A 15,927-nucleotide genomic window follows, 5' to 3' on the forward strand; every position below is an offset into this window, starting at 1 on the left:
AGGATGGCAAGGACTTAGGGGTGAGTGCCACAGGCTGAGATGCACAGGGATGAAGGGCAAGCTCACACTGCTCTCAGCTGCACTGCTCCTGCTTCAAAGCCAGCTGTAGCCACGACCCCAGTGAGCATCCTCTTCATCACTGCTCCAGGCCGGGCTGAGTCAGGACCCTAAAAATATAGCGGCTCCACTCCAGACCTGCTGCTTGATCTCCAGCCATAATGTGCTGAGCAGCCAGCCCAGCAGCCTGCCTGGGCTTGTCTTAGCTCCGTCATTTCAAGGATGTGTCAAACTTAATCCAGAGCTCGCTCTTTAAACCTGATATACTCATGTTTTGGTTGTTTGCTCCTCTCTCACCTACACCCTGGGAACACCAGATGCCACGAGGGACAGGGGATCAGGGGCTGCCTCGCACCACCACCCCTTCCCACAGCTTTGCTTCACACCCCATGGCTCACAGCTGAGCCTGCCTTCACACAGGCTCACTGCTGAGCCTTACAAGGTTATTATTTAAAAAATCATCTTGCAAAGGTCCCAGAACTGAAAGCTACACTTTGCTCATATTTTTCTTCCCTTAGCTGCAGGCACGCCAAAAGGCTATCATCTTCCTTTCCGGCTGAAATAGAAATTCAGTAACACATACTTTGGGAGCTCTGTCACTGAAGTAATCATTTAATAGTGACAAATAAGCCAGAGAATAAAACAAACAGATGGAAAACGGTCATCCCTATCCATGGACACCTGCTCTGAGATGCAGTCTGAGATGATCTATATGCACTTCAGAGACACAATGACTTTACCACATGTCTGAGAGTATCTGCTCAGATCTTGGAACAAGTTACAGGAAAGGCATAATTGGTATCAAAAATGGCACAAAATTAGCAGTCTAAAATGTACCTAGTGGTAGTTGAAAATAACAAATTATCTCATTCACAAAAAAGCTCATGAATTGTGAAACAAAATAAAGATAAAAATACTGTTTAAGAAAACCAGCACAAACCATCCCAAGGCTGAGTCACACATCATAGCTTCACCACTTGAAGCTACACCAGAAGCTTCGAGGGCTTTTCCATACATGGATTACTGAACCAGTCTTTACTGAAAAGAGTCTGAGTTTAGAAAACCAACACACTCAGCACCTCCAAAATACAGACAAACCCGACTGTGTGATAAGCAAGGTGTTATGTGCCAGTGTTAAACCAGTAACTGCTCCCATGTGTCAATACACAGCAAAAAAAAAAAAACAAAACAAAACAAACAAACAAACAAAAAAACCCAAACCAACCAACCAAACAAAAAAAACCCTTTGGAAGATGACCCTATACATGTGTTCCCTGAGCAAAATGAGCTTCATTAGAGTTTTTGTTTTAAGAAGTAGGGAAATGATGCAAAGACCTTGGGGTTAAGACAGAGTATTCTTAAGTAATAACAGTGTGGCATCACACTATGAAGTTGCTATCTCGCAAAGCTTCATCCCTCAAAGGGCAATGTATTTTAAGACTGGGATTGTTACTCTGTATTTGTAGGAAGACCAGATTTAGTTTACCACAAGCTGAAAAGATACACAATTTTCTTCCTCTCCTTTAACCCTCTCTTCCTAGGTTTAATGGGAAACACTGCTAGTCCTAAATATACTTTCATTACCTTGTCCTTTTGAGTACACATAAACATGCCAGAATAGCCCACTAGAATAACCTCCCTCAAGTTAAAAAAAAAAAAAAAAAAAGAAAAGAAAAAAAAAGAAAAAAAAAAAAAAAAGAAAAGAAAACCCAACTACGTAGATGACATAATACAACAGTTAACTTGTTAAGACATGAACACTTTTACATCAACATAAAGGATGTGAGTTGAGCAGAGAATCTTTTCTTTCCAACAACATGCCTGGAAAGCTTAACACTAAGAAAGAAACAGAAGCAGACATGAGCATGGAGAGAGAACTGAAAGCAAATGGGCTGAATTTTGACAGCGATCACATAAAATAAGTGTGAGCACACAGAATATGTATAAAAGCCTTATTCCATGCTTTAACATCAATTATAAACCGTCATTCCAAAAATAACTTTCCCAGCAAAAACAAAAAACACCACCACCACCATATCCACAGGAAGAACAGAAGACTGTTATATAAAGGGAATCAGGGTCAAAAAAGAAGGTCCAAGAACAGTGATCTATTCACAAATCCTGAATTACTTCACCTCTTTCATGGAAAAATACAGGGCAAGAGTAGGCTTTCTTGCTTTATGTGGTTACAACTAAAAATACATCTTCTGCTGACCCACAGATATTTACTGATGCCAGGCAGATTAAAGGGACATTCTTGCCAGCCTCTCCCTCCTTCTTTTGATAACAGGTATATGTCCATGACACTTGGCCAGAGTGTGGTCCAAAAATGACTTTGGGAATCTTACAAGCAACAGTGGCTATTTTTACAATCCACTTGCCTAGATCTGTGGGATTTTCCCCGTTAGATAATTGCTATTTTAAGATGAACTTGTCAGCCAACACAAGCCAGACAGATGAGAACCAAACTTTGTACTGTTTGTATCACCATCTTGAGTCAGTAATTGGTAATGCTGTAAAACAACTGATTTTAGGCATCTGAGAGATGTAAGAAAACTTTGGCCAGAACAGCATCATGAGCAAGCTCTCCCTCCCAAGTGGAAAAGTGTTCTGTGTGCCTAGGATTCTGCCCACTACTATTCAGCAGGGAAAAACTAAAGAACTCAATATCTGGATTCAGACAACATTGCTTCTAACCCACAGCACTGCTGCAGGTCACCAGGAGCTTTGTGGGACAGCACATACCTTGCAGGATGCTTTCACCTGGCCTTGCTGGAGGGACTCCCTGGGCACGTGGATGCTGCTCATGGTGAGGCGATTGGGGATGGAGATTTCCAACCAACATCCCTGTTGCTGGTGGCAATTACTGCAGCCTTGAGCAATGCAGATTGTGAAAGAGTTCGGCTGTATGGGGGAAAAAAAATAATATTTTTCTTCCTCCACAGAAAGGGATGGATTCAGCGTGTGCCAGACTCGTGTTTTTTTTGGAGGCTTTTTTGACAGCTCGCAGCCCATTGTTTATAAAACGGCACCCTGAATCTTCTGCCTCCTATTTTCTTTGACTGGAATACTTTTATTTGACAAGACGAATGTGATGGCAAACAAACAAATAAATAAAACAGGACTTCTGCGGAAACAAAGATTATGATTTCCCACACAGATTAGACACCAGTATTTCTAATGAATTAAAGCATTTGCATACAATTCTGCTCTTATGCACTCTCAATGAACTCAGAGCCTCTTCAGCATGCCAAGTGATTACAAACAGGTTGTGATCACTGATCACCTCACTGTTCTTTTTCTACCCCTTCTGAGAGAGATGCTACATATCCATTTCCATTTGGCTTCTGACCTTCGTTTCTCCCAACTGGAACAAATCTGCTCCAGAGGACACACATGCCCTCCTGCCAACCGGGAAGTTCCAGGGATGAGGCAGCTGACCCATGGTGGCTGTGGGACCAATGCTATGCTGCAGGGCCCCATCCTGCAGCTGGGAAGGGGACGTGTCAGTGACACGCTGAACACAAGGTGTCTTTGGCTGGACCCTGGAGCATGCCAGGATGGGACCTCCCAGGAGTTGTTAATGGCTTGAATAATTTAGAGCTGTCCTAGCACTGCTCTAAATCATGCTGGGACTGCTTAACTCTCACTGCTGCACAGTTGTAGCTATTGACAGCCTCCTCCACTGAGCCCCATCCAATACTCTCACCTTCCCCAGATCAGCTCTCTCCAGTGAAACCATTTTAATTTCTACTGGCGGAAGTAAACAAGAAATTCCAAGTGTGGTTTGCGACAGCCGAGAGCAGAGCACTGCGAGCCCCTGCCAAGGAGAAGCGGTTACCTAACACTGCGCCGCTGCTGCAGCACTGCTTCCTTCACCTCCACTAGTCCCCATTTGCCAAAAATAAAAGAAATAAAATCAAACCCTAAAATCCTTACATGAACCATACAACCTACCATGCAGGGGTTCAAATGTCTGAAGCCTTTCTCAGCTAATAGCTTTGCTATGGAAGAATATTGGCTTTATGTATCAAAGGGTTCAAGTATTTCTGAGCATTGCAGAAGGAATACAAGCAACACGCAGAGGGTGATAGGGCTGTGACACTCATTTGGCATCTTTAGACAGTACTTTTTTCTCTGAAAGATAAGATGCATATATATATATATATATATATATGTAAAATCATTGAATTATATATATATATAAAATTCAATGATTTTAAACTTAAGTTTCTTCAGAGACTTTTTCTTCAGGTAGAAAGAAGATCATTGTTTACACAACGTATGGGGTCTACAGCCTTTCTGGTTTGTTTGTATTTTCAAGTAAGCTACAGTTGTAAATAAGACTTCTGATGACTAAAATGGAGACAGATCAATTTGTAAGGCTTTTCCAGGCTGTTTATGAACATCTGAGAAAGGCTGCTTCACTTTTTCCTCTGCACAGGCAAGTTTCCTTTGCCTCTGTGTACAGCAACAGAGGAGAGAAAAACACAGGGAAGATGCTGGAAAATGTGATAGTAAAACAACCAGCACTCACAGGTGGGCTCCAATGAGGTTAATCCCTCCCTAATTGTTTTATTTTTAATGGACCAGACTTCACAGAGAAGTGCTGCCTTCCTTCCTGCTCAAGAAGGAGCCCACTTACAGGGAAGGAGAAGGGCAGCTGGGGAGGGAGCACGGCAGGACTGAGCTGGCATTTTATCCCGTCCCTCCCAGCTCTGCCGACTCATTCCCGTCACTGTCTGACAACTGCCTGCTGCCCTGCTCACACTCAGCGCCTGTGCCCCAGGACACCCCTGTCCCTGGGGACCCTGCATGCGTGGATGCAGCTGGCATCACTGAGGAGTAGCTCCATTTCCTGCTAAGATCACTTGAACATCGTTTGGAGCACTGCATTTGGAAAGCTCTGTGTTATAGTGCTGGTGCACTGCATGGGGCACAAATCCCTGTGGGATCCAATGCATGGCTGCGGCCCACACTCACCAAAGGCTGCCAGGATCGGGCCATGTCCTCACAGCCAGGTTGCAGGGCCCAGCTAACCCAATGCAGCATGGAGAAACAAGGGCTATTCAATGGCTTTAAAAGGAGAAATTATTTTGCTGCCAGACCATCTCCAGCTTCTAGAGCTCCCTACACCACCCTGCCTAGGCACTATGTTTAAAAGATCCTCTCTACCTCGTTCTCTCTGAGGGGGATGTGAACAGCAAGCCAGAACAGCTGGAACAGCCCTGCTATAAACCCATGCTTTCCTAGTCAGTACAGTCTCTCACAAAAACAAAACAAAACAAACAAAAAAACAAAAACAAAAAACCCCACCAAAACAACAACAAAAAACAACAACAACAACAACAAAAACAAACCAAAAACAAACAAACAAAAAAAAAACAAAAAACAAAAAACAAAACCCTGAAAATAAAAAAAGTAAATCTGGATGGACTGGGCAGCATGGGATGGGAGCTGGATGGCACACAGAGGGCATCTTTCTACTGCCAGACCTTTCTGGTCAGGGGTGACTCCTGGGAGACACCCGCCTGGTTTCTGTTAGACCAAAGCAAATGCTTGAAAGCCCTGACAGAGCAGCAAGCAACTTCTGTCAGTAGAAACACTCAAGAAACCCAGTTTCCTATGGACTCATGTTTTGTGGTGGGGATTTCTAATGCTTCAAGTGCACAAGAGCTGCAAGAAGCACCTCTGAGGCAGGACCTCACCTCCTCTCCATCTTGGGCTCTCTGGCAGCCAGGACAAGCTGTGCTCGGGAAGCAGGCTCTGTCTGAAATGGATCTGATGGACTCAAAAGCTATAGAGGGAACTAGCAGGCCAATGTGACTGTAAAGAAATCCACAATTTAATGAGGAAATATTAAAAGCAGGTATATTTTGCATATGTATTTACCCTCAGTGAGAACTGTCATGTAGCACTGGCTAGGAAACACACATGAACTTTGCTGACCTGCACGTGGATCGAGTGCCACAGATGGACCACATGGGTCATAAACTTCATGCACACCTTCTGTGAGTTTTCCACACAGATACAGGGCAGAACACATGGAACACATCAATAGTAAAAATGAGAGGCTGCCCAGCCTCCTGAGGTCCTTTCCAACCAGAGTTATACCCTGACCAATTATTGCCCCTGTGCCTTGATTTTCCAAGTGTAACATGCAGAGGAATACACAGATCGCATTCCCTACTCACAACAGTTTCAAGAGAATGTGTGCACTGAAACTTTACAGCACCAGTGACTGAAGAGGTTTAAATATAACTACCTGCTTAAGACAGTAAGAATAGATTCCTGTCACATGAACAAGTGCAAAATCAGCTAGGAGCCTGCTGTCTGTAGGACAGGATTTCACTCTGCTGAGAATTCAAACTTGGGTGCTGGTTTGGGGCTGAGCTGTGTGGAACCAGGTGAGACCCGATAGATTATGTCCCCTGCTGCACAAGGAGCCCTGTCCGCATTCACAGCTTCACCCATGTATCCAGCACCTTCTCTCCTTGAATGATAATCTGCTTCTCAAAACATTTGCCTTCCTAAAACTAACCTTAAAAATGAGAACAGGAGAAGCATAGCTTCAAATTGCTGTTTAAATAGAACTGAGTTACTAAAAAGCACAGAAAAGGGGGGAAAAAAACAAAACAAAACAAAACAAAAACCACCACACATTAAAAGTCATGCTGTAGACGAAAGCTTCTGGAGTAGATGAGACTGACAGGCAGAAAGAGTCTTCCAGATACGCTCAGAGAAAGTTGGCTGCCATTTCCACCAACAGCAGAATGTCACTCAGCATCTGTACCTCTGCACTGGAAGTCAGCTTTTAGATGGGAGAAGTTATTCTGCTGTACATCCTTGTCTGTGCCACAGTGACAGTGCTGCTAACAATTTATTTTGTTCATTTAGGAGACATCTACTTATCTCAATTACTTAACAATGTGTAAAATTACAAACATACTCAACTACAATATGTTCCTCTTGCGTAAACCTCTCCTCTTGGCCACATACATAATGAAAACCCTGTTGAGTCAGTAATAAAATCCAGAAAGCTTTCAAGTCTCAGAACTGAATGTTCAAATTTTGTAGCTCACTTCCTTTTCTAACCAGACAGCAGGGCTGCCAAGAGAATTTCTGGGCGTTCAGCCCCTTTGGATATACATATGCATACATACACACACACAAATATATATATATAGCACTTTACCAGGGCTGGCAGAGAGCAGGCACTAATTGTTTTTAAGCCAGTTAAGAACAAATCCATTTTAAAAAGGAGTCATAATACTACTTGTTTTCATCCAATGGAACAGACAACTCAGACCCGGACAGGGAAAACGATCAGCTCCAGCTCTGTCAATAAATAAATATTTGTGTTTCATTCCAGCAGAGGAAAAATGCAGTACGGATTTTAGGAACCAACCTCAAAAATTCATGTGTTGAAATACCACCTTTCTGTACGTGAAGGGGACAGTTGCCCTTGCAAATGTCAGGTTTGCACAAATACCTGCATGATACGCATGCAAAGGCTGGGCACACGATCTAGAGTACCACATTTTTTGGAGGTTAAGCCTCATTCCTACAAAGAGAAGAGCATCCTCATCCTGCACCAAAGCCAAACTGTAAAGAGTAAACTTGGCCCATCACAACTAGGAAGAGTTCAATAGCTAAATATGAGAGCTTTAAGATCGTATTACGCAGCACACTTCTGATTCCTGCCTGAAAGTCTACATAGCTTCTAAATCTTTTGCACTATTTATAACAACAACCACCACAACTGCATTTATTTCCCTTCAGGAGCACTGTCTGTTTTTGCATTTATACTGCAAGCAACATATTAAAAAGAAAACAAAATACGTTTAACATCTGTCAATGCAATACAAGAGCAGGCAGCAGCCACGTGAAGGGAAGGACAGACATTCAGAGTTTCAAATGGCATGGAAATGCAAAACTAAGTTCACGTCTGAGAGTTTTCCCACACTTCAGCTAAGTACATTACCAACAGCCATCGCTGCGCCGCTTGCTGCAATCTTACGGGAGCGTGATGACACACGGCATGATGCAGCCCACCCCAATGTACACAGGCTCTGCAGCTAAAGATGTACGTGCATATACTGGCACGTGCTAGAATAGAACAACTAAACAGTCTTAAACAGCTGTGAGACTGACAAATAAATTGGCAAACACAGACTGAGGAATTAGACCCCATGGCTCTTCAACTGACAACAGAAGTGAGGTTGTCCTAACCTACTCCACACACCCAAATGGAAGATCTGAGCACTGCTTTCATGATCAAATCTTTCCACTACCAGCGGAGAGTGAGTCAGAATAGGACACAGATACTGTTTACTAAAAAGCTCTTGGAACAAGAGAGAGGAAAAGGGAAATACAAAGGAGAGGCTAAAGATGAATTCCAAAAAAACAATACAAGAAAAATAAAACAGGGACAAACAGAGAGAGAGAAAAAGGTGGAGACAAAAATACTGAAGCAAACGCAGAAAGGGAGAAACAAACTTGATGAACCCAGACAGAAAAAGCTGGGAGCATGAGGAACTTGGCCTGGGACACCAGGGGGGTGGGAAGAAGGGTTATGTAGGGGTATAAGAGTAGGGGTATGAGAGATGCCAGTTCCTCATGTTGTGTGCCGTTGATGTGCACATGTCCTTTTTTTAAAGCAAATGCATAGCCAAGATGACCGTGATACCATCGGGACACCAGCAGCACTGTTGAGACAGGCAGCTTGCACTGGCAGAGGGTTTAAAGCAGAGCAGCCTGTGAGCAGGGAGAACTGCTGTGATCAGTTAGAACATGGGACTGGAGACACACCACTCCCAGCATGCCACCCCTCCCCCAGTGGGTCTTTACCCTGCATGCTGTGGCAGCTCCACACCTGTGAATAAGCATCCACACTGCTCGTGCTCATAGCCCAGGTATCCAAGTGTGTCCTGGTCTTTAGCACACACGGTTGACATCCCTGTGAACCAGAAAACAATATTTATCTCCTCTCTGTACAGATGGGGCATTCAGCAGGGAAGAATGACTGCCCAGGACCACAGTGGCAGGCTGCGCAAACCCAGAGCCTGAACCCGCCTCTTCCAAGTCTGTGGCCAGAACTGCAACTGCTATTGAGAACCAAGAAAATTCCAAAAATGCAAATGAGCCATCTTGAAAGTTTTATAAGTGAAACTCCTGCTGTAGGCATGAATGAAGGAAGCACAGGCTCCAGCAGGCAAATTCTTTGCCACCCCATCTCCTGAGTCCCAGAAATCCTGTTGATCTGGGCTAATAAATTTGCCCAAGTCCTAGACATTCTCTTGGCCCTCATCCCAAGTTCACATAAGAAGCTATTTCATAGGCAAGGTTCTTATTTACAGTTATTCAACTCTCATAATATTTTATCTGAGGTGGCATTTTTAACACTCCCCTCCCCAATACTGGATGAACTGTCTCTTTCTTTGCTTTATAGATTTGTAACTAGTCTAGTTAAAATCCCCACAAATACCTGGATGTTTCTGTGCTCCACATTGAGAGAGCAGGCTGGCTGAGGAAAAAACACATTAGCATGAAAATGATGGTGACACCCAGACTGAAGCTGACCATTTTTTTAATTTTTTTTTAAAATTTTTTTTTAATTTATTTTATTATTATTATTATTATTTTTTTTTTTTTTTTTTTTTTTTTTTTTTTTTAAGTCTATTGTTGTTATTCCAGGAGCTGACTGCATATCTGCTGTGTAGGCTCCTAAACTTGTGGTGCTCAGGCACGGGTACCCTGCCATAAAATCTGGAGTCACAGGTTCTTGCTAGGTTGCACAGAGGGGTTAATGTACTGTTCTCCATTCCCTACAGATCCAGGATGGATTCTTTGTTTTCCTGTAGACCCTCGTGCCACACTAATAGCAAAAGGGGAGGTTGTAAAATGGAATGGGGCACTGGGGAACAGCCACAGCAGAGCAGGGTGCCTCAGGCCAGGGCTGCTCGGGAATCAATGGATCTCAGTATGGGTCTAGGACTGCTGTTTTTATTGAATTGAAGCTCACAACTAATGCACAATAAAGAGGTGCAAGTAGGCCATACTGAAATGTGGCCTCAGACTCAGTCTGCAAAGAAAGAGCTGCATTATTCCACCACTTCTCCTGGACGTGCAGCACCACAGTACTGCAGCCATAACACCAGGGCTCTGCACATGATTCCTGCTCTTGGCACCCAGTTTTGTGCTGCTCGCAGCGCACCATCACAGTCTGTGGCTGCTCCAGGTGCAGGGTACAGTTAGTCAGCCACAGATGAGAACAATCCACTTCAAGTAGCTGTTCACTGGGCCTACCTGCCCCTGATCTTTCCTGTTCTGGATTGTAAAAGCATCTAGCAGCTTCTTCCTTGGCTGTGATTCCTTTAGGCTATCACACTCAGGATTCCCCACCCTGTATCATCCTCCATTCATCACCTGGCTCTCTCCTGCTCTGAAGCTCAAATGTGGCAGCAAATCTCCAGGTTTGCCCTGCTCAGCCTTGGGCTATTTCCTGCCCTTGCTGCCTGCCAGGTAGCTGCCTATCCTCCTTACAAGGGCTTCCTCAGCCTCACTTTGTTAGAGCTGGTGCGAGGAAAGGCACCAAGCTGCCCCCAGCCAGGCACCTCACCCCCTTTTAAAAGTCACCTTAATCTTCTTTGGCAAGAGTTAAAAACTGGCCAGCTGCTTAACCAAGCTATCAAAATAAACTGGCTTTGTAGCCCAAGACATTTCAGAGAAACATAGCCATCCATTTCTTCAGAGCTCTCCAGAAACTTGCATGTCAGCTGTTTAATTAACATCATTAACTTTGATCAGATAAACCAGATTTAATGTCAATATAACTGAGACCAAAAGCTCTGGTAAGACTCCAGTCAAGACAAAAGCTTTACAAAACCCCTTTGGACTGGCATTGTTTTCCTTACTGTCCTGGCCAGCAACTCCTGTGTGTTAGGAACTCGCATCCCACCAAATGGATGGAATTTGCTTTCTCTGCTGTATTTGTTTTTCTCTCCTTTGAGAACACAGCCCCGGGCAACGTTCTGACTCTTGGGTTTGGTTCTGAACACAGTTCCCATCCTGATACAAACCAAAGGCACCTCGTGTGCATGTGCATGCACACTCACCACCAGCAGCACAGGGACACAGCTTCAGAGCACTTCTTCCTCATCCTCCATTGGCCCTCCATCAGGAGCATTTCAATGCCAACGCTGTTCTCCTTCAGCCAGAACTCCATCCTGATCGTCTCCCTCACCAGCTAGGTAAGCGAGGGAAACCTTCTTACCCCACATCCTCACCAACCACAATCTCATCCTCTATTTTTGAAATATTTAAGGCCTGAAATGTAGAATTTGGGGTTTTACACCAGCTAATATTAATAGAAACATTCTCAGGATTTTTTTCCCCCCCCAATGTAAATGGAACACTTTTTTTATTTTTTATTTTTTCTACAACATCTCCCTGTGGTGCTCACAGCCAAACACTGCAGCATTGTGCCAGCCTGGGGAGCTCACTATAAACAGATCTGTCTAACTTCTCTGTCAGGCCCCATGAGCTCGGCATGAACCAGGAAAAGTAAACGTGTACATTAAATATTTACTGTTTATGGTGCGTAGAATCTAAAAGTGCCTTTAGCAGCACAAGGCAGGCATACTTTCAATCACTGATTTTTATTTTGACATGGCACTGTCAAGAAAAATTGTATGGGTACATCCTGAAAGCCCACTCCTTCCCACCAGAGGCTCTCCTCTCACATCATTTGGTTATTACATGTTCCTCACATAAAAGACCTATGCTACCTGCCACTCCCCCCCCCCCCCCCCCCCCCCCCCCCCCAGATAATCTCATTAAAAATTGGGTCTATGGGCATTTTTAGATTCAGACCTCAGTTACACAGGATGATAAGACAGTGATAAGTATGTAGGTTGCTGAGTACAAAATGACGCAGAAGAGTACAGGAGACACATAGACCTGTTAGAGTGGGAACAGAGGAGGATCCCAGAAACAATCCATGGATGGAACACCTCACCTGAAAGGACAGACTGAGAGCTGGGGCTGTTTAGCCCTGAGAAGAGAAGGCTCCTCTAGGGAGAACTGAGAGCAGCCTTTCAGTATCTAAAAGGAGGGCTGCAAGAAAGAAGGGCACAGATTATTTATCATGATCTGTTGTGATCCAGAGCAAGGAGAAATGGTTTCAAATGAAAAGAGGGGAGACCTAGATTGGACAAAGGTTTTTTTCCAGTAAGGGTGGTGAGGCACTGGCACAGGTTGCCCAGAGAGGAGATGGAAATCCCACTCCTGGAGACTTTCAAGGCCAGGCTGAGTGGGGCCCTGAGCACCTGACTGATCTGTGGGTGTCCCTGCACAGTGCAGGGGAGCTGGACAAGACCACATTTAGGGGTCCCTTCCAGCTCAAACTATTCTATGATTCTACAAAAAACAACAATGAACAAACATCCCCAAAAGTAAATAGCTGCCCACCAGCACGATCTTTTAAAATATGTATTTTAAATGAATAACATAAGAGCTAGCTTTGAATATTTGCTCCATGCAAAAGGGTTTCTGCTTTCATCTCAACACTGACACTCAGAGTCATAATTTCTGTACAACAACAGGAAAAGAAATGTTAACACAATCATAAAAAAGTCTCCATGCTGAAGCAGTCTGCTGATAGCCCTGCTAACCTTGCCCTTCCTGAGGACACTGGTCTGTGGGAAAACAGTGGGCAGCAGACATCAACGTGCTTCCTGGCTGACTCAAAGAGATCTTCCCTCCCAGTAGGTCTGCATTCACTGGTGGGCTCCTTTGTCCTGAATCTCCACGTGGACCTGGAGCAACGCATGCAGCCTTTCACTGGGCAGCCTACCAGGTCTCACCCACCAGCTCTATTTTAATCTCTGGCAGTGATAAACTGAGGAAGAGATTCCATTCAAGTCATTTGTTCTTCACTCTTCAAGAAAAATCCCCCAATCGGTTCAATAGAGCAAGATGCACCCTTAAGATTTGGTATGCTATTCAAGGCTGGAGATGGTTTAGCACTTCTCCTTAATTGCAGGCACGTAAGACTGGGATGGGCAGCTATTTGCACATTCTTGGATCATAACTCTGTCTCCAGAAACATTCTCAAAACACATACACGATCTGCTGGCTGCCTCCAAGTCCTCCCTATCTGCAAGGATGACATCGTGTCTACTTATTTGTCTGCTATTGACTTTCACTACACTATTGCTGACCAGAAGTGAGGGGCACACACCAGAGAACTGTGCAAAAAGCAGATCTCCAGCAGGGCAGCCCTGGCCTGGTTTCCTTGTATCAGTTAGCTCACGCGTGTCATAAAACAAACATGCACTGCAGAGGAAAAGAACACAACTAGCTGCCACTGAACGTTGGTAGGTGAAGGGTAAGAGCCCAGATAGAACAGAGGCAAACAAGAAGACAGCAAACAAAATCACAGATCCACTGTGTTTTAGTAAGCTTGTGTGTGTAACAGAGGATGAGTAATGACAGTGGACAAAGCCAACAGGCACCTCAGGGGATTCTGCACTGTTCTGAGATTGATGCCATGGCACTTTCAGCAGGTAACCCAAAAATCAGAATTCACCATGTGGCAAAACATCTTCGGTATCTTGAAAGCTCAGGCCCTTCCTTCTATTTGTACTCAAAGAAAAAGAACTGCTTTTTAAACAAACAAACAAAAAAGCATGCCTACAAAACCATGTTCTTAAAAGCAAAAGCCACATAAGCCCTCTGAATGCCTATCTATCAGTGACAAGAAAATGTGTTTCTGAATCATTAGCAGAGGAGAGGAAGAGAAAGCACCAAAACAAAGGTAGAAGGTTCTGATAGTATCAATATCACCTGACTTGAAGGGAATGGAACCTTGATGACAACTGTAGCAAAACACAACACCCATTGGGGAAGAATGATTTGCCACATATTTTAAGTGTAGAAATGTAAAAACAAACCTGAATGTAGTGAAGAGCAGACATCCTGGGCTGCAAAGCACCACAACACAGAGAGAAGCAGAAGGCAACTGTCTCTAAGGTGTAGCTATGAGGTGCACTGAGGCAGGCCACAGCTGAAAACCATTATGGACCACAGCCCACAAGTGGTCTTTGATCAAGAATTGCTCAGGCACAGTTCTATTGATTGCAATCAGGTTAACCCTGCTCCAGTAACCCCTTGTGATCATGACCAATTTTCCTTTGAGCTTGCTCATTTCATTTTAATAAAGCTGTCAGTTTACAAGCAGTACTGCTCCACAGGAAAATCCTGCACACTGAGGGCCAAAGCTAGTAGTTGTGAAAAACTTTCTATTGAGGTCATATGGGATCCATGTCCAAGACTTCAGCTGGTGCTGGGAAAGAAGCTGTGTGCAGTCCTGATACCTCAGCTTCCTTCTGCAATAATGACAACACGCAGCTGCATAAAGAATTTTTGTAAGATGCGTTAAGAGAGATTTCAACTTATATTTCAAATAGAATCACTGTATAAAGAAGATAGACGTGATGTGGAAGTCCATGTGCATCCAGGTGCTGGCCAGGACCACCTGGCTTTCATTACTTATTTACATGGCAAAGAGAGCTTAGGCCAAAGTTTGTAACAGTCTTTTCATTGAAAACTTCAGACACAGAGAAGTGCCCAATGCACATACTGTCTTCTGAGTATATCCTGGTGTCAAAGTACATGCACATGAGAGCAGGTTAAAGTACCTTAGTAATCTACCTGCCTTGCTGAGGAAACCGAATGCCTTCCCAGAGCAGCCACTAATGTAGCACTACAGTAAATTGAATGCCATCTCCTTGAGCGGCAGCAAGAAAGATCTTTGGGCTTTGTGAACAAGCTGCAGGAGCTAAGTAGAAGATGTTAACTACTTTCTGCATCCAGCTCTGGGTAAGAAGCCATGAAGCACATGCTGCCAGTGACCTGCAGGGATGGTTCTTGAAGAAGCAATGAGAACAGATGAATAATATTGCAAATTTCACTTGTCTGGGTTCCCTGCAGGGTCAGCAGGCTCACAAGTTCCCTTTCCACATTCACAGAAGAGAAACCTTCACAACTCCTTGACAGCAGCCAGAGGTAAATCAGCGTGACTACAGAGCAAAGTGTCTCTCAGTACACAGATGCTGTGAAGCACAAACCCACAAACATTAGAAACCACAGGCAAAGCACATACTAGACAAAAGCTGACAGGTATGAGCACAGCTACAGGGGGAGGGCAGTGGGGAAAAGGAAGAAAACAAATAGGAAATACCATATTCAAAGAATTCAGCATAACCTGAACAAATCAAAGCAAGGGAAAAAAAAAAAGTCTGAACCCACTTGGATGTGAGCTGCTGAAGCCTTCTGGCTATTCTGCTGCTATGTTGCCATGCTTAATTTGCCCCGCTGGATTTGCACCTCCTGTGAGTCACTGAGAGGAGCCATTGACTCTGGAAGAACTGATTTAGTGCAGCAGGAACCGGCGGCCTGGCAGGAGCTGCGGGAGAGGCCCAAGCAAAGGTAGGTAAACATTAGGAGAGGAAAGGTTGTTGGGAAAAAGCCTGGAACAGGGAAAAGGAGAAGAAAGAGGAGGAGAGCTGGAAGAAACACTCAGTAAAGGACAGGCAAAGGAAAGAAAGAAAGGGTAAGAGGAAATTAGAGACAGTACAGAAGCAAGGGCTGGATGGTGTTTTTGGTAAGAACCTTCCCAGAATTCATGTGACTGTGAAGTTCTGATGTTCTCTACCTCAGACTGGAGGCCTGCTGCCACCAGGCACGCTGGTGCTTGGAGGGCTGTCTGTTCCATGCAGTGCCTGCACTGCTTCACAGTCCCTGCACACAGCTGTGGAATGATAACCTTGACTGGAGGAAGATAAACTATGTTTTTCATCTGGGTTT

At 44.3% G+C, this 15,927-nt stretch overlaps 1 long non-coding RNA gene across 1 annotated transcript in view; it reads right to left on the reverse strand.

Annotated features, from left to right (window-relative positions):
- Positions 1 to 15,927, reverse strand: part of LOC140255488 (uncharacterized) — a 32,196-nt gene that overhangs the window by 14,286 nt on the left and 1,983 nt on the right. Inside the window, exon 2 of the long non-coding RNA XR_011904484.1 lies at positions 2,803 to 2,961. This is a non-coding gene — a long non-coding RNA (uncharacterized lncRNA). The remainder of the gene's footprint in view (positions 1 to 2,802; positions 2,962 to 15,927) is intronic.

Source organism: Excalfactoria chinensis, chromosome 8 (genome assembly GCF_039878825.1).
Source record: "Excalfactoria chinensis isolate bCotChi1 chromosome 8, bCotChi1.hap2, whole genome shotgun sequence".
Classification (NCBI taxonomy): domain Eukaryota; kingdom Metazoa; phylum Chordata; class Aves; order Galliformes; family Phasianidae; genus Excalfactoria; species Excalfactoria chinensis.